Source organism: Temnothorax longispinosus, chromosome 10 (genome assembly GCF_030848805.1).
Source record: "Temnothorax longispinosus isolate EJ_2023e chromosome 10, Tlon_JGU_v1, whole genome shotgun sequence".
Lineage (NCBI taxonomy): Eukaryota > Metazoa > Arthropoda > Insecta > Hymenoptera > Formicidae > Temnothorax > Temnothorax longispinosus.
The window spans coordinates 11,895,156-11,915,859 of record NC_092367.1 but is presented as its reverse complement, the minus strand read 5'-3'; the positions used below and the strand labels follow the sequence as shown (position 1 = coordinate 11,915,859).

Sequence of the window (20,704 nt, the reverse complement as noted above, 5' to 3'; positions counted from 1 at the left end):
AGTTCGTGATATCTCGATCGTTTTATGCAAAAATTAGGGAATGACGGTAGATTTTGCTTTGTAAGTAACGTATGGATTTACTAAATATTATAACACAATTAGTGTTTTAAAATGATATCTCAGAAACTAGGAGGGACTATCATGGAATTAAATATTTTAAGGCACAGATTTAGGAGACTATCATGGAATTTAAGAAGTAGATTTTAGGACTGTACACAATATTTTTCAAGATTATAAGGTTATCGGTAAAGTGTCAGATCAATAATTATTGACGTTTTTGAAATTTATGTGATCTTAATGAGTAAATCTTTTCATCGATAAGAGTCCATTAGTATCATTTTGTTTGTTTTTATTGAAGGAATTTTTATGTTTTTTAAACGTTTATAACTGTTGTAATTGATTTAATCTATCACAAAATCAAGTATTTAATATACCACCATACTATGTTGTACTCATATGTTGTGAAAGATTTTTTTATTATAATAGTATTTAATTTCGTATTACTTCTGCATGGTTTATCTTATTTTTATTTGATTAAATTTTATTGACACTTTTTGGCGAAACTTTCGAAAATGTCTATGCTCGTATTTATATCAAAGTTTGTAAATAACTACCTTTTAGTTTCTTTAGGGCTCTGCCTCTCCCTCTACACCTTACCTCGAAAAAATTTAATCTAATTTAACGCCAACCTATTTTTTTTTAACTAAAATTGTAAGCAGGTAGTGGGGTGGGATGGGATAAACCTTGTTTTGCGTGGAATGTTGGAAACCCATGTGGAACCCTTTTAATGTAATAAAATGTGCTGTTGTAAATGAAAATGGTGTGCAAGACATAAGAAAAGAAAATATGAAAATATATTGAAAGTTGTGTTTAACTTTAGAGCCGCTAAAAATTCTTTTATTTAAAAAGAAACTATTTACGAACTTTGACCTTTAAATCGGAGCATGGGCATTTTCGGAAGAACAATTAACTTTTTTATTAACCCTCCGTGGGCTCGGTGTACATACGTTTTTTTGGTACCTTTCTAGTGCATACCATACGTGGGTCTATTATTGACGCTATTTTACCTACTTTAAAGTATTAAAAATCTGAAAAATTTCATAAAACATCTGTCTACATTATAGTGACGATATGGTTTTGATAAACATTATTTATTTAATATTTTCTGGCAGGTTTACAAATTTTACCGTTATGAGTAGATATCACTCGAGATATCATTTTGGCTCTATATTATTTGACGCCATAGACCCACGTATGGACACGGAGGGTTAAAAAAGATATGAACGGATAGAAACGATTATTTTTCGAATGGTATCAACGAAATTGAAATATCTTGTAGTCAGGTTCTGATCAATTTTCAACTACTCTGTTTTTTTATCTTTTTATGGTAACAAACAAAGCACAAACGAAACAAAAGGATGAATGAAATACTAATAAACTACATTACAAATATTTATTTTTTTCATAAAATTAGACGTCAAGTTCATATCATCAGTTTGACTTAGAAATTTGACACACATTGTTTTCAATTTTGAATTAACTTTTATTTTAGTGGAATTTTTATTTTAGACTAAGTTATCATTATTATTTAAATTTTTAGAATTAAAAACTTGCAAAGAAAAGTGATAACCAAGTATAGTTTCCTTTCTGATAGGAAAGATAAACATAGGAAAGACAAACATATAAGAATTTATTATATGACAAATTTTACACAATTTTTTTTTTTATAATATTCTAGTAATATGATATATTTTTGCTTAAATCTACATTTCTCGCAGAAACTGAAACATTGGATGTTTTTAGTCACGCATGATGGGGGAGAAGTTATATGTGTATGTATAGCGGTCAATATAGCAGGAGCGGGGGAGTAATTGTGCAAGTCAAGGTAATACAGCTTATAAGCCAAGAAACTCGAAAGAAGTGATAACGACTTGTGAGACTGGTGTCGAAGAACAGCGACTCGCCATCGATCGCGAGAGCAACTGACCGAACTGAGGCATCGTAATATTAAAAACAAGAAATTATGAAAAGTGTGCATTTTCCCTTCAGGGTAAGTTGGCTATACGACAAAAGTCTATGTTAAATTAATGAAAACGTAATAGAAATACAAAACGCGCGTAGCAGATGTACTTCTTGATAAAGATTGTATATCTTTTAAAGTTATTTTGTAATGATCGAATAGCAAAATGCTGTTGCAGGAAATTGTTAACTATTTTAGATGTAGCTTTGTTTGATATAAAAATATTAAATATAAATATATATCTAGCTTTTATCAGCATTGTAGGTAGCAAATCACATATTCACACACGTCTCACGCTCGCGGCAACAGTAAGTCAAACTAAACGTACCTTAATATGAGTCAACATATCCCATTTTTACATACGTTTAATTTCAGTCATTTTATTAAAATAAATTACTGTTGTTACTTAAAATAACACAGTCGAATATAATAACAGAAACTTTTCTTTTAACTAACAATAATACGTCACTTTGATTTACTTCTCAAGCTGAAGAACATTAATACGATATTTTGAAACGCTCGAAAATTTACTTGCCACCTCTTGAATCAGAGTTTTCTCTTTTTTTTTTATTGTAATACTTGTTTGATTTAAATAAAACTTTGGGAAAAGTACCTATGTCATAAAAGAGATATTTTGGGTCTGTTTTCTATTGCTGAACTGGCTGCACTAGTTCAGAGTTTATCTTTTTCCTTTCAATGTCACAATGTGGAGTAACAAAGATAAACTCTGAACTAGCGCAGCCAGTTTAGTAATAGAAAACAGACTTTTTGTGATAACTTTTCCATTGTTTCTTTCCATAAATACATAAACGGAACGCATTGCCAATTTTCCCCTTGTGCCAACGGGCCCCGATCTTCCCTAAGTTAGAGTGAGACAAGTATATTTTGTTTTACTTTAACTTATTGCACGAATGTGTACCAGTTAAGGAATTTCTTCGAAAAAGAATAGACGCCATAGATGGTATAATAGATGCATAAAGCTTCTAGAACATTCTCACGTATGTCTTAAAGACGTCATAAACACGTTCAAAAGACACAAAAAGTAGGGATTTTAAAATTTCTTTATTATTAAAAAAACGTTTCTATAATAGTTTCTTAAACGTTATTTTTTTTGGAAAAGAAACGTTCCATCAAACGTTTTTCGAATGGACATTTTTACTCATGAAAAACGTTTCTAGAAATTGGTTATAAAACATTTCGGAAAAACGCTTATAAAACATTTTTGAAACGTGTATGTGCTACCTGGTTACTTCTATGGCTCGACCTATAATACGCATTGAATAATTTGTAACATTTTTCAGCTAAAAATAATATGAAAACTAATAACAGCACACGGGGAGAGACATATAAGAGCAATAATTTCCATACATTTCGTTACATGACAGCATCTCTGTAAAAAAATATCGATCATAACCCATTTAGACCCATTATACCCCGTAGTCTCGTTATGCCCCGGATTTCCCTACTTTTTTTAAAATAAACTCTTTCTAAATTTTAATTCTGGTCTGAAAAAAATCAGTTCTTTTGCAACTTTAATAAAATTATAAGTTTATTTCTACAAGAATTAAAAAAAGGAATTATAAAAATCAGTTTAATACGACCAAAAAAGATGCACAAAAGTCAAAGTACAAAGTATCTATTTACAGGAGAGTGAGGAGAGTGATTCAAAAGTTTGATGCCATTTGGTGTCACACCTTGACATTTTTTGCAATTATCCCTTTTTTGTCTACTTTAAATCAAGACTTCAAGCAGAGGATTTGATATCAATATATCAAAATATATTTCATATAAAAAATTGTAGAAACTTATTTTAAAAAATAAATTAAACGCCAAAATATATATATATTATTTTTGCGCTTGTATTTTACAGTGTTTTTCAAAGTGCTCACTCCAAGTTGATTTTCATTGGCATTCTTTTTGTTTGTATAAACTTTCTATTATATTTTTGATATTTTATCATTTTTATTAACATTTTATAGTGTGTGGTTTAGTTTATACTTGTAGAGTGTGTACAGTTCGTGTTTTACTGTTTTTTTTTAATTTTTAATATAAGCCTGTAAAAATTAAGATAAAATCGGAAAGAAAATTAGAAATATAAATATATAATAAAATATAATAATAAATTATATACATTATATTATGTAATTATATTCCATTATATTACATTATGTAATTAGGAAATTTTCATTCAACACTTGCGTATATACATATAGTTGCAGATTTATTGCCTATTCTGATTCGTATTAATTATAAGACTCTATATAGTCTATATGTTCAAACTTTTTTCAGATATTTGGATATATTGGAAAATCATTTAATTTATATAGATCAAAATGTAGAAAGCAAGTTACTTTTTTAGACAGAAATAATTTTAAAAACTTAATATTTTAGTAATTTTCAAGTACACCCTCCTTCTTAATATGACTATCGCAAATATTTTACAAATTATACTTTACATCAAAATATTTTTTAAACAAAAATTAAGGATTTGCGGATTTTAAATAGTTTCAATTCAAATTCCTGCTGAGTTATGGCTGAGTCTACAATGGTTGTCGTAAATTGTGAGTCGTAAGAACCAATCATAGTTGATTATTCTCCTCAAATTCAACTGTGATTAGTAATTTCTTATACGACTTATGACTTACAACATTCATTGTAGATCCAGCCTAAACCGAATGAGCACCTAAGTCGACGTTTTGCTATCTTAATAGTACATTAAAACTTAACTATTTCAATATGTTCAATTGCCAAATACGTCAAAGTACCTAATTTTTAATAAGTTCAAAGGAGGATATTAAAAATAAGTCATTTCTCGACCAGTGACGGAACACTTAACTAATCATTGGAAATTGTTTCTGGAATCTTCTAAAAACAAAAAATAACAATTATTTATTATTGATTAATTATCAATCCAAGTTTGAGGAAAGTTATAAAAATCAAAATTTATTATCGATTGTTGTAATAATTATGTGAACTGTTTTATATATATATATATATATATATATATATATATATATATATATATATATATATATATATATATATATAAACTTTATATGTGTATACAAACAAAACTCTTAATGTCTTTAAAATAAAATTAAGGTAATTATTTAGAATACGGGCCTGAACGCGAATATAGATCAAATTATGTTTAATCGACGTGTTTTTGCACAAAATGAAAGAATCTGGCAGATAAACGCGGCGGTTTGCCTCGCGAAGTGAGATATTAATCGTTAAAGTTGACGACTATTGATATTTTGGATTTGCTCAAAATCAACTATTTATTAAAGCTCTTGCAGAATACTTGAATGAATTTTTTACAAACGAAATCTGACGATCATAATGAATGTGAGTAAAACAAAGGGGAATGAGACAGTGAGAGAGGAAGAGAAGAAAATGAAAAAAATTGATAGAAAAAAAGAAATGCGTATTGCAAATTACATAATTTTTTCTTAAAGGAAGTATGCCTTTTTTTCATACCAATTGATTCGTCTCATTATTCTGTGCATAAAAGTGTTAACATTAGGTAACATTACCGAAAACTTAATTTTTTACAAGATATTTTGTATTTTATGTCAAAATATTAGAACTTTCAAGCCTTATAATTCCAAAAGTTCTTAATGAAAAAATACTTTATTGTAGTGTTTTGAAAAGCTCTCGAGATTAGCTACAAGAATATGCATTGAAAAATAGGGATTTTCATTTAAGAAATTGAAGATGTCGTTCACGTGAGCTTTAAACGATCATCCAAGGTGAAACTAATGGCACCATCTTATGTGCCCCTTCGAGCCAAACAACTTTTGTATAAAACATTTCTTCCGAAAACGTCAACTTTCCGAGATAATCCAGGGTCCCGATCTTTTTGTTACACCCGGTATGTATATCAGCAAATTACTTCCCTTAGCATTGACACAAACTTTTATATTTCTCAGTACATTTGTTAATAACTTTATTTGGTAATAAGCAACGAGCGACGGCTAAAACTTTTTGCAAGTTAATCAGAGCTATGTCCTTGACAATATATGTCAAGGCCATTGAAATCAGTAAAGTCACCCTTAAGAGGATCCTGCAGCCGTATGATTTACCGACATTATCGTTAATCAATGGATCTTTTAATTGGCTTTACAGAATTGCAAGTTTTTGATCTAGAATTAAAGTCCGCACAAAAATCTAGGGTGGAAAACGTGATTTTATATCAAAAGCACCAAAAAATTAAAAATATTACTTATTGGGGCACATACACAGCTGTCACTTGACGACAATATCTGCTTAAAATAAAAATTCTACAGTTTATACGTACATAATGTTTATCATCCACCCTTGGGAAAACATGTAGGAATAATATCGTGTAAGTAGAAGTAAGATTCAATGCGTACAAAAAAAGATCCATCTAATAATTATTTTAGTAATGCAAATACGAATGCAGGATGACAAGAAGAGCAGCAACAGTAGTTGCCGGATCTTGCGTAAGATGGCGAGCAATCGAAAAAAGGATGTCTGTTAAGTTAGCACCCCCTCCCACAAAAAAACGGAATAACACATATGTAGAAATTAAGTGCTTTTTATGTGCTAATTATGTGTTCTATTCGCGATTTTTGTGCTCGAGCAGTTTCGCGGGAAATCGCAATTGAAAGTGGGGGTGCTGGCTTAACGTAAGCTAGCACCCCCCTCATTAAAATTTCATATAAAATAAAAAACTCAATATGCTAGAATTATGTGCTCTTTATGTGCTTTTAAATGCCTTAAACAAAATTAGTCTATCTATAATAGTTTAAAAGATATACGTAAAAAAAGATCTACATACTACTGATATAAGATTAAAGTATCAGTTAAAATACAGAAAGCGAAATAATTATTGTCTTAAAATGTTTTTCGATTAATGTGTTCTCGAAATATGCACAATGAGATTTCCGTGCTCATCCCCTTGAGCCAACCAGAACGTTAGCACCCCATACGTACAAGAGTAAAGTACCAGTTAAAATATAGATAGCGAATTGGTTCTAGTCTTAAAATGTTCCTTAATTTATGTGCTTTCAAAATATGCACAATGAGATTTCCGTGCTCATCCCCTTCAGCCGGCCAGAACGTTAGCACCCCATACGTACAAGAGTAAAGTACCAGTTAAAATATAGATAGCGAATTGGTTCTAGTCTTAAAATGTTCTTTAATTTATGTGCTTTCAAAATATCCACAATGAGATTTCCGTGCTCATCCCCTTCAGCCGGCCAGAACGTTAGCATCCCATACGTACAAGAGTAAAGTACCAGTTAAAATATAGATAGCGAATTGGTTCCAGTCTTAAAATGTTCCTCAATTTATATGCTTTTAAAATGTACAAAATAAGATTTTTGTGCTCATCTCTTTCGTCCGACAAACCTTCCTGAAAGTGAGCACCACTATACTTACAAGTGTAAAGTGCTTACTAACATAACAATTTTTGTTTCCAGCCTATTGATTATAAGACTTTATTATTATAAGATTTTAAGACTAGAACCAATTCGCTATCTATATTTTAACTGGTACTTTACTCTTGTACGTATGGGGTGCTAACGTTCTGGCCGGCTGAAGGGGATGAGCACGGAAATCTCATTGTGCATATTTTGAGAGCACATAAATTAAGGAACATTTTAAGACTAGAACCAATTCGCTATCTATATTTTAACTGGTACTTTACTCTTGTACGTATGGGGTGCTAACGTTCTAGCCGGCTGAAGGGGATGAGCACGGAAATCTCATTGTGCATATTTTGAAAGCACATAAATTAAGGAACATTTTAAGACTAGAACCAATTCGCTATCTATATTTTAACTGGTACTTTACTCTTGTACGTATGGGGTGCTAACGTTCTGGTTGGCTCAAGGGGATGAGCACGGAAATCTCATTGTGCATATTTCGAGAACACATTAATCGAAAAACATTTTAAGACAATAATTATTTCGCTTTCTGTATTTTAACTGATACTTTAATCTTATATCAGTAGTATGTAGATCTTTTTTTGCGTATATCTTTTAAACTATTATAGATAGACTAATTTTGTTTAAGGCATTTAAAAGCACATAAAGAGCACATAATTCTAGCATATTGAGTTTTTTATTTTATATGTAATTTTAATGAGGGGGGTGCTAGCTTACGTTAAGCCAGCATCCCCACTTTCAATTGCGATTTCCCGCAAAACTGCTCGAGCACAAAAATCGCGAATAGAGCACATAATTAGCACATAAAAAGCACTTAATTTCTACATATGTGTTATTCCGTTTTTTTGTGGGGGGGGTGCTAACTTAACAGACATGAAAAAAGGGCAGATGTCATTTCGTTAGACAAAGACAGATATAGGGAAAACAAAATTAGAAAGGTCGACATTATCGACATCGAGGAAGTTCGCCAGTCACTGCAGGATCCCCTTAATCTAGACATTTACCAATCATAGTTATGTATAAATATTGTGATATAAACTTTTATATATGGTATATGTTTATATTATAAGTATAATTTTATATTATATATAAATGTATTATATATTATATATATGTACATATATAAAATAATGTTTATATTATAATATAATTTACTTTGCTCCCATATGTAGTATTATCCACATTATATCTTCAAATTAATACATATTTTAATTATGGAATGGAAGAGGAAACCCGAACTTTTTATCAAAAAAGAAATAATGGACCCAGTTGTTTAACGCAAGGACAATGTATATAGAGTCATTGTTCTATGTCTGTATGTGACTATTTTATTACATTCTTTTCTTTATGCGGATGCATGAATATTTATCTTGTATTTTAAATGATCCCCTCAGAATGCAACTTGTCGATCGAGTCAGTATATATAGTAAATGTACATAAGATGAAAAATCAGTGTGTGTGTTCGAGTAACATGTGATAATTGTTCCATACTAACATTGGAAGTCGAAGCGGTATTAAATCTTTGTCGGATGTAATTTGACATTTTGGAATTTTCCAAATTTATATATATATAAATCTGTTATTTATAGTTAAAGTTTAATATGCTAGAAGTCCTCTATTTATATTTTACTTTTTATTATAATATAACTATATAATTCAAAAATTATTCATGCCTAGATATTTTTGTTAAAGAAAAGCTAATTTTAAATTGGCCAAGTAATTTGCCTTTAAAAAATTAATGCGTTAGAATTGGAACTCTTTATGTATACGTTTAAAATTATATAGAGTTAATAATTGATAAAATTTCTTATATGCTATACATTATGTATACATTATGTCTATTTATATTGAAATAATATTAATATAAATTCATCTTGACGCATTTATTGATAATTAAAAAGTACGGTTTATAATGAGTGCACTTTTAAATCTGCGTATCTTTATAATTTACAATATAAGTATTTTGAGGTAATTTTATAATGTAGATACATTATTTACAAAATATTTTGATGCTGTTTATTCTTGAAGTTCTTATTGAAAACGAATGCGAAGTATGAAATTACTAAGGAACTACAATCAAACTCTTCTATTGTTATTCTTGTATAATGTACATCTTTATTCCTGATACTATTATATCTGATTATAGTAATCTAAAATAAACTATTTTTATTGATCTACTACTTTACGTTGATAATGTATGTATAGAATGCATTAGAAAAATTTATTTACACAGATAGCGTGAGAGAAAAGACAATAATGCAAATTGTAAGATATTAGTACCTACATTAAACATAAGGTACAAACTTCTTAAAAAAGAAAGTAATAGACCTAACATATATATATATATATATATATATATATATATATATACACATATATATGTTAGGTCTAATATATATAATATATATAATTTACCTTTTCTCATTATAATTTAATTATAAATTTTAAGAACGTAAAAGCAAAATCAACAAATTATATTAAAAAACAAATTTATTATGCTTTATTTAACATTTTTTACATCGAGGTGAATATTCTCAAGAAAATTTATTTTAAATTTAATATATATTTTGTCTATATTTACACAATATTTTCTTATTAAATTATTTAACGTGATCTCCAAGTAATTTACGTGTTTAATTTTAAAATAATCACGTTCTATATACGTATATATATAATTGTTTTTACTATTATTTCTAAAAAATTTTCATGGAATATTATAATGTATTATTGTGTGTGTGTGTGTGTGTGTGTGTGTGTGTGTGTGTGTGTGTGTGTGTGTGTGTGTGTGTGTGTGTGTGTGTGTGTGTGTGTGTGCGTGCGTGTGTGTGTGTGTATTTTATATTATAATGTATTTTAAACTATATATTATTTTAAGTTTTTTAATATCACGTGTATATATATATTATTTTATGATAAGCACAAAAAATATTAATTGTTTTAACATTTGAAAAATCTAGTAACTTGGTTCGTGGCGATCGTTTTTTTCTGTTAATTGTGCGTAAACATAAATATACGCGCTTATTCATGTACCAATGTATTTAACACGAGTTGCGACACTTGTTTTGCGACCTAGATAGTCAGCTATACTCGCTTTCTCTCCCACTCTTCTATCCAATGTAACTCTTCTCTTACCAGACTCTGCATATCATCGATGGTGCCATTTGTTTGTCGGATTTATCAAGCACCTCGTCTATCGCCTTCGTTATAATATATTTATCCTAAGCATCGATAGTTTTTGATTGATCTGTAGTGTTAAATAATAGTTTTATAATAAATAAATTTAATTATTTTGTAATTATTATAATACAAATTATACTTACACTATTGCAAGTAATAATTTGTAAGTACATAAATTTTATTACACTTTATACATAGAATTCTAATATAATTTTTACGTAGATTTTTTGAATTTTCATGTGGATTGTTAAATTTTAAATTTATTGATGAAATTAAGAAAACAAACTGATAAAAGGGAACGGTATACTTTTAAAACGGTATAACAAAAACAACACACATAATAAACATTTTTCTATTAATCTGGTAAAGTAGAGCACATTTTTACAACAAAATTTTTAGAATTTTTAATCGAGGATAACAGAAACGTTATACTCATAGACAGATATTAAGAATAAACATATAAAGGATAATGTGTGTGCGCGAACATATGTCTGTGTTGAAAAAGATAAAATCTAGAATGAATTGCATTTTGAATCATGTAGAAGTTGCTTTTGCTGAGACGTATTATTTTGAGGTATATTATAATTATTAGAGAGAAAGAGAAAGAGAGAGAGAGAGAGAGAGAGAGAGAGAGAGAGAGGGGCGATTCACTATGTGCGGTTTCATATTTATTTGTTTACTTACCGAACAAAAAAAAGTAAATTGTTTCTTTAAAAATAACTTTGCCAACAAAATTTAGTCTATTTTTAACACTTACAAGTTGTTAAGCAGCTTTCATTATGTGACTATACGAATTTCTAAGCCTTGAAGATAACGATAAATTAATATATAAATTTTCTCTCCCCTACTAATCGGAATGCTTTTGAATGTGTATCTAGCAAAATAAATGCGTATTTTTTAAAAACATATAATGCATTTTTTAATATAAATTTCTTTCATTTCCTATGAAAGAAAAATCCTATTTTTTAACATTGTTTTTTTCTTCTAAACATGCTTAGAGATTATTGTAAAGTATTTTAAAAATAATAGTGCAAAGAGATTTAACCCTCAGGGTACGGACTATAAAAAAGTTAATCTTTTGGTCGAGTATTTTTTGTAGCTTTAGCAAAAAGTTCATTAATTTCTTGTTACTGATTTTTTCTACTAGTTCCTTCTTTCGTCGCTGTCCTTCCCTTTCCTTTTTGTTCTCTGTATCGTTTCCTTTTCCTTTCTTCTTTCTCCTCGTTCAATCTTCTCTCTTTTTGTTCTGTACTTTTTTTCTTTTTTTTTATCTTCTTTGATTTTTCCTCTTTTTTCAGCTCTCTTTGCTCTATTTTTTTTCTTCCTATATCTTCATTATTATTCTCTTTCTCCCTTTTTTATTCTCTTTCTCTATTTTTTAATTTTCTTTTCTTTATTTTTTAATTTATATATATAGGTATATATTTTTTCGTTTAAAACTCTCATTTAATTGTAATTCTCCGCTGTCAATTATTTTCACCAATATCGTCTGTCTTAAAAACTTTTTTATTTTGAGAAAATTTCAGATTATTGAAAGTTTATATTTAATTTATAGGCTTTTAAATTGTTAAATTAAAACTTAATATCGCGGAATTTACGAATTTTAAATCTTAAATTTTTAAATTTTAGAATTATATTAAATTCTTGGATCTCTTGTATTTAAACTGAAAATTTTTTGGGAGAATCGCTTATTAAACATCACAAGCTATCAATCCAACGAGGTTGAGAGCATTTTGAATAATAGATACCACGGACTATTTATATCTGGAAATCAATATCCTCGTAGCTATATTGTCGGCAACATGCACATTGTATAGCGTCTTGTTTCAACTCAACTTGACTAACCTACGTGAAATTCTCATAGCTTTCTTCCTTGTCTATAATTATTATAGTGAAAGAAGTCACTAATATAAAAATCATTTTTATGTATATATAATTGTATTAAGAAAACTAATAAACGCGTCACAAAAAAACAATGCGCAAAACGCGAAATTTTATTGAATTCTGATTATACATTACACTGATGATATATATATTATGTTTCTACGAAAATACTATACAATCGTGCGCGTGAGATTCTTTCGTTTTATACAAAATTAAGTTGAAATTATTATGCAAATAACAATTAATACTTTATATATATTAATGAAACAGCACTCTGGTGTGTGTGAAGCTGGCGTCTCATTTTGCGGAAACTCACAAACTATTGAGAGTTCTGGCTTCCTTTTTAATAGTTCTAGAGTTCGTGATAGTTTAAACAAAAAGTTCTGGTTATTAAAGCCAAAAAACGCGTCAGTGCGAACTAAGACGCCAAGTTCACGCAGCGTCTCACTTTGTCCTGCGAAAGTTTCCGGTACGGTATTTGTCAGATTTTAAAAGATCTATAGTTCTATATGAGTTCTAGGAAGAGTTCTGGCGATAAACATTGTTTTTTTTATTTTTAAATAATTTTTATCGCCGAAAAAGCCGCGTTGCGTGAACCTGGGCATCTCAGTTTGCACTAACGCGTTTTTTGGCTTTAATGGTCAGAACTATTTGTTTAAACTATCAGGAACTCCAGAACTATTGAAAAGGAAGCCAGAACTCTCAATAGTTTGTGAGTTTCCGCAAAGTAAGACGCCAGCTTCACACACACAGCACTCTGAATTATTTCTGAATTATCATCAAAGACATCAACAACGGTGTTTACTTAGTAGTGTTTGTCGTTGCTTAATGGATCATATCATTGTATTAATGTTAATAGTGGACAATAGTTTGACCACCTACTTTAAAGAATAGACGCATTGTAATAATAATAATAATTAATAAGCTAACAAATTAGGGGAGACCGGGGCTCGTTGGCACAAGGGGCAAGTTGGCAATGCGTTCCGTTTATGTTTTGTAGTGAAAGAAACAATGAAAAAGTTATCATAAAATATCTCTTTTATGACATAGGTACTTTTCCCTATAAGTTTTATTTAAATCAAACAAGTATTACAATAAAAAAAAGAGAAAACTCTGATTCAAAAGGTGGCAAGTAAATTTTCGAGCGTTTCAAAATATTGTATTAATATTCTTCAGCTTGAGAAGTAAATTAAAGTGACATATTATTAGTTAAAAGAAAAGGTTCTGTTACTATACGACATGTTATTTTGAGGAACAACAGTAATTTATTACAAAAAAACTATACAGTATACAAGAAGCGTTCCTGGCGTGAAAATATAGAGAAAGGTTCTTTCTATCATATTAGTACGATTTAATCATGAAAATTAGTTGTTTAAAAACTCAAATGCCGAAATATATTGTGAAAACTATGCCACCCATCCCCGGTTTCCCTTACATATGTTAATAAATATAAATATAAAGTGATGAACATCTTGTTATTTATTAAGTTTAGGGCCAATACATGCAGGTAATACAATTTTTATTTAGAATTTAACGTGTATACTTTCTAATTGCAACATAAAAAATATAATATTTCATTTAAAAAACCAAGTTGACTTTCAAATCTCTGAAACGCCTGTTTATAAAACTAGTACATATACTTTGTAATTTCCTCTTGAAATCGTGCAACTTTTGTATGTAACAATTTTTTATACAATGTAGGGTAACTCCGGTATTTACGCTGCTGAGTCAGAAAAAATAGAAGGAATAAAGCAATTTGCTCGCAATCACACTGTTATGTGTATTTATGTCATATTAGTATTGTGTTGTAATTTCAGTTCTTTACTGTTAATATAAATGAAACCGTCGTGAGTTGAATCGCTTTCTCACTGTAGTAAGTAGCGCGATCATACATTATGACCTACGTAAAATGATTACTGTAGAAAATGTAAAAGATTTAATGGTTATTTTATGATACATAAGTGTAGAGGGATAGTAAAGGATGGAATACAGCAAAATACAAGTGCATAGCTCTTGTATTCTTTGTTTAGCTTGATATCTTGTATATCTCACCTGTTTGGGATATATGGCATTTTTAGCGTGCGAGATTTATGCTATAGTATAACAGACAATCTGTGTAAAACTCGAAATCTCCTATGTGTTTTTTTTTCTTTTTTTGTATAACAATTAATAACCTTTAATGCATTTATCGTTTGTTTATTTTCTTTTAAACATTTTTTAGTTTTATAATTTGTTTATCATTTTTACCTTAATAAACTTCTTACACTTCTTGCTGTTCTTTTAAATTATTGTATTTATTTTTGAACTTTTAGGTCAACAAAATTTAAAAATTCTGCTAAAATATTAATTCTCTTCAATTTGTAATTTTTTCAAGTTTGTAGGTTCTGGTTCTTAACGTTGTGAAATTTTATGAATTGCTAAAAGAATAGGGTGACAATACAATTTTTGCCTCGCGATCATTGTGCATTAAGCAAACCTCTGGATACAACGCTTTCAAGTTGTCCACATTCACACATTTATGTTCCGTTATGGCTGATATGTAAAACCGGTCTGTTTCTCTTTCGTCTCGCGAAAGTGCGAGTAGATGAAACAGGGGAAAATTATGTTATCGATCGAGCCTACATTAAGCGAGAATTTTTGGAACGATTTATTTTTCTTACTTGCTTGAAATGACGAGTTTGTTTTTTATGGAATTATTAAACGTTAGTTCTTGCATTTTTTATAGATTTTTTTGAGAGACTATATGCCCCAAAATTTTGGTTATAATTCTTTTGTGTGTGTGAAGCTATGGCATCTCATTTTGCGGAAACTCGCAAACTATTGAGAGTTCTGACCGTAACCGACGTTTTATTCCCCGGAAAAAATTTCCGGAAATCTCCTCATCAAAAAATCTCCCCTTTAATGAGAAGATTTTTTCCGGGGGAGATTTTTTAATGGGAAGATTTTTTCCGGGGAGATTTTCCCGGGAGTTTATTTCCGGAGAGATTTTTTCCTAGAACCGTTCTGGCTTCCTTTTTAATAGTTCTAGAGTTCCTGATAAGTTAAATTAATCGCAACTTGGTCATTTCTCGAGAAATCACAAAATGGCCAGACATTCGAAAAAAATTTTTTTACATCTTTTGAATTTGTTTGTACTTTAAAGAATTCAAAATTACAGTATTTTTTTGTTGTCTTGATGTAGGGGAGAATGGGATAAACGTGAATAATTATCTACTATTGTAATATATTAGAGTAGTGATAGTCTCCTACTTCTCGCACCCAGCGATAGTTCAATATACTCTCAGTGGTACGAGTACGAGAAATGGGAGAATATCACTACTCTAATATACTACAATAGTAATCATACGCATTTATTCCGTGTTTGCAGTTATTCCACTCTGCCCTATTTTTTCGAAAACCACTTTATTTAGTTAAACTATAAGCGATTGGGACCAGGATATTTTAAGAGTAATAAATTCTAAAAACAGTTATACCTACAATTATACCTAACCAAAATTGGCATAACAACTAATTTATTTGATATACTTTAATCATTTTGTTAAATTAAACCGTATTAACAATAAATCCGATAATAATATTTTTTAAAAGCAATAAAATCTAAAAATACCTTAATATCAAAATCGGTAAAAAACTAATTTGTTTATTATACTTCACGTTTGTAGCTTTTTGCGTTTTCGGCAATTTTTCAACTTATTTTCTGATCAATGAATTCGAAAATAATATATTTGTTGAGCCATTTCGATGAGAAACAGTTTAATAGTAAATTTATATGGTTAACTTCTTATTTTTTTATTTCTTTCCGATTGTGGTAATTGATATTAGTAATTTTGTACCCATTCAACAATTTTTTTACATTTTAGCTTAATGTTATATATATTTAAATTTAATCAGTAATCTTATATAACAAATTTTTTAATTTTTTTAAACTAATCCATACCATTTATTATATTTAGCATTCCCTATCTTCTCCCATCTCTTCACCTTCTTCAATTCCTTGTCCCTTTCTTCCAATATTTCTTTCTCAATGTTTATTACTCCTTCTACCCTTATCAGTTTGCGCAAATCTACTCCTCTAATTTCGAAGAACTGCCTTCTTTCCTCCTCCCATCTTGACAATTTCTTTCCCTTTGTTATATTTTTCTCCATCTCCCATAAACATCTCTGTGCCACCACAATTCCCCTTCCTTCCATCAATCTTTCTTCAAAACCACATGCTCTTCTTCCTGCCCTACTCCTTAATTTCTCTTTTTGCACTACTTTCCTCACTAAATATCCCGGCGTCCTCCTTTCTACTCCTAACACCCATCTCAAGAACCTTTCATGTATTCTCTCCACCTCCCCTCTCTCCTTTCACCCCCAAATATCCATTTCGTAGCTCGTCACCGTCCATACTAATTTATCAAACAACCCTATTCTTCTTTTCCAATTATTTCCAAACTTTCTCTTTCCAATACCCCATATCTGCCCCATTATTGCAGCTGCCTTCGCCACTCTTTCTCTAACTTGTGCTTCTTGCCCTCCATTTCTCTGCAATGTGTACCCCAGATGTTTCATCTCCTTCACTTCCTCTATCTTTTTTTCTTTCCATCTCCAATACATTATACTCATCCTACCCTTTCCCTTTCTAAATCTTAAAATCTTTGTTTTCCCCGTATTCAAACTTAATCCTTTCCTGTCCAAGTAACCTTCCAACCTTTCTATCATACTTTTCATACTCTCTTCATCTTCTGCCAGTAGCACATCATCTGCATATATCAATGAGTATATTCTATCTTCCCCCAATCTCACCCCTCCCCATTTTACCTTCCCCATCTTCTTCTCCAAATCAGCCATTACTAAATTGAACAAATCTGCACTCAACGTCCCTCTCACCTCTTCTCTTATCTTTCTCAATCTCTTCTTAAGCTCTTCCCCCAATTCACTAAACAACCCCTTTATATACTTTTTATCACCCTTCCCTATCGGCGATCTCCCTACTTTTAACTTCTCTTAAAAATTTCTTTCTCCCCTTTTTTTTCTTCCGCCTTTCCCGTCTCTACAGTTTCTCTTTTCCTTTTAATATATTCCTCTAAATTCCCTATACCACCACGTCTCTCATTTTCCGACTTAAACTAGGTATGCCATCTCTGTACCTATTACTCTATGGTCGTAGCTCGTAGCTCTTCTCGCGCTATTTCCTAGGATCCCTACTCTAGGGACACTAGTCTTTCAACTAGCGCCTTCTCTTGGTTCTGTATTCTTTCACTCCTATATCTACTTTCCTAACCTCAATCCTTGAAAACAACTCCATCTTTTCTACCCCTATATCCTCTCTATCTATGGTCCCTTCACTCACATGCTCTTCCCTCTACTCTCTCTCTCTCCTCCACGCAAGCCACTCTCTCTTCTTTACTCCACTTCTCACAATCACACTCCGCTTTCGCACTACAAAAATCGCTTTCTCACACCTAGTCAACCGGAAACGGAAGTTCTGATAATTCTATATGTATAATTCTCTGAACATTTGCTAATTATTACAATCAACAAATTACAAATCTGATAAAAATGTAAAAATCTTAATTATTATGTTTACATTTTTTCTGCTGCTTCTTAATTCGTGATATAGGTATTTAAAACATTTTGAACATTTAAAATATTTTTTATCGTCATTTTTCATTCTCTTACGAATATCAGCTTCTCATTTTATTTTTTATTACGTCTATTAACCTGACACAGCCACTTTAGCACAATCGAATAAAACATATACAGAAATTTAGTGCTCTTTTGTTGCTAATTTGTTGCTCTATTCCGAATTTTGTTGCTGCAGCTATTTTGGAAAAAACAGTGGCTGTGCTAGCTTAAGTTTAAATTAACACAACCACATAAAAAAATAAATATAAAATAAAAAAACAAGGATATTGATGTGGTGCTATTTTGTTGCTAATTTGTTGTTCCATTCTTAAATTCGTCGCACCATCCCTACCATGAGAAAACTATCCTTAATTAATCCCATCTAGCACAACACCGTAAAAATTCCAATTTAAAGAAATATCTCGACGGATTATATCATTTCGATTTTGTTGCTTTACATTTTCATTGATCGCGATTTTGTTGCTCCATCCCTATACTCATCGAAAATCACCCCTAGCTATTCCATGCCTAGCACAACGCCTTATAACTCGAATTTTAAGGAATATCTTGACGGATTATATCCAATAGTTAGGAGCGGAGCAACAAAATCGGTATCAATGAAAATGTAAAGTAACAAAATCGAAATAATATAATCCGTTGAGATATTTCTTTATATTGGAATTTTTACAGTGTTGTGCTAGATGAGGTTAATTAGGGGTAGTTTCTCATGGTAGGGGTGGTGCAATGAATTTGGGAATTGTTAGAAATAAGTACCCGGCAAGTTACGCACTCTGCTGGTATCGACCAATACCAACAAGAGCGCTAGATCATCCGCGTATAGAATCGCTACACACTTGCTTGCGTAAAGTCAAAGAGCGAACACGTGCAACGGCTCGGCGAGAAGTAAAACTTTCGTATATCGGCGAATATCATCGCAATCGTATTTTTTGTTAGAATTGTTCAAAACCGAAATATTCATCACATTTGTACGAACACTGTTAAAACTATATTTCTTTCGTTTGTGTCAAAAGTGACTCGAATAAAGTGTTCACATTTCTCTTTCACTTTAACACGTGGTTCACGCTTATTCCAGCGAAATCCGTATATCCCAACAGGAATGAAACAACAAATTAGTAACAAAATAGCACAAAATAAATATGTTCTTGTTTTTTATTATTTTATTTTTTATGTGGCTGTATTAACTTAAACTTAAGCTAGCAGAGCTACTGTTTTTTTCCGAAATGGCTGCAGCAATCAAATCCAGAATAGAGCAACAAAAGAGCACATGTCATGACCTGCAAGGTCCATACATGTCTGCACTACGAATGATTGAAGTCTTTTCCAAACCTGTCCGATATCTCGAAATAATATAAGTAAAAAGATTGTTGAGGCATGCACACACACATACAAGAAAGAGAGAAAATTAAAGAGAAAGTTAGCTGCAAAATTTCAGCTTTTGAATACGGAAATGTATTGAAGTAGAAGACATTTCGAGTATTTAATAGTCCTTTATCAGATAAAAAATTGTTAACAAGAAACTTTGCATTCGCAACCGATTATATTTCCGATAATAACTTGAAATAACGAGATAATTATTTACATTAACGAACACATAACGCTGATATTGACAAGGAGACCCACGGAAGTGTCCCCCTCCGATTTTGATGTGTCTTTTAATATGTTGTTTTCTATAAGATAAAAATAAGGGTATTTTTTTATACGCTCTCATACGCATGTTTTGAGGGTGAAACAATCGGTTTTTCTTTTTTGGGCCGAATATCTCCGAAACTATAGAAGATAAAAAATTTTTCAAAATGAAAATTTTTTTTATTGTTAAAATACTTTTCAAAACCATTTAATTTCCATTTTATAAAATTTTTCTATTTTTTATAGTTTCGGAGATATTTGACCCGAAAGAGAAAAACTGATTTTCTTAAAGGGGTATTTTACCCCCTAAACATGCGTATAGGCACGTATAAATAAATATTTGTCCCTTATTTTTATCTAGAAAATAACTTATTGAAAGCTCATTAAACTTGGAGAAAGACACTTTCGTGGGTTTCCTTGTGAGTAACAATCGAAAAATTTTAACCGTCGCTCATTGTTTACTATAAAGTTGCAACAAATAAATTTGACAATATAAATGTATGTTTAATTAATTCCAAACAGGTGCCATTTGATCTCCCTTCCTATTTAGGATTTTTTGCCAACTCTACTAAACTATTCTAAAGGGAACAAGAGGTGCGCTAGAATAATCTCATCAAATGGATTTCTGAAAACTTTACAATTTTTTTAAAAAATATTTTTTCAAAAATGTGTCGTTTACGGGATATTCAACCATCTCGGAATATTTTCACTACATTGTACATTCGATACTCATGTGAACTTCCACGTTAACATATGCTTGGGCAGAACGCATTCGGAGATGAGATCATCGATCCTGGTTGCTAGGTTCAAGGTCGATTGAGACCGCTGGTTCTTACTTTCGCTTCTCATAGCTGCTGACGGGAAATGGCGGAACGTAAACTATTCCTCTTCGCTCTTTTTTTCCCGCCTTTTTTTCTTCATATATCCTTCCACTCACGGTCGACTACATTCC

General features: G+C 30.6%; 1 protein-coding gene and 1 long non-coding RNA gene across 4 annotated transcripts in view; one reads left to right on the top strand and one right to left on the bottom strand.

Annotated features, from left to right (window-relative positions):
• LOC139820713 (uncharacterized) overlaps positions 1-6,508 on the bottom strand; it is a 54,218-nt gene extending 47,710 nt beyond the window's left edge. Inside the window, exon 1 of the long non-coding RNA XR_011734095.1 lies at positions 6,321-6,508. This is a non-coding gene — a long non-coding RNA (uncharacterized lncRNA). The remainder of the gene's footprint in view (positions 1-6,320) is intronic.
• Positions 1-20,704, top strand: part of Ecr (ecdysone receptor) — a 185,360-nt gene that overhangs the window by 18,236 nt on the left and 146,420 nt on the right. The window contains exon 1 of one of the 3 annotated variants that reach the window (XM_071791167.1): positions 1,903-2,050. The exons of the other annotated variants lie outside the window; for them this stretch is intronic. The gene's annotated coding sequence lies outside the window, so the exon portion shown is untranslated. Of the gene's footprint in view, positions 1-1,902; positions 2,051-20,704 lie in introns of those variants that run through there. 3 annotated transcript variants of the gene reach the window in all.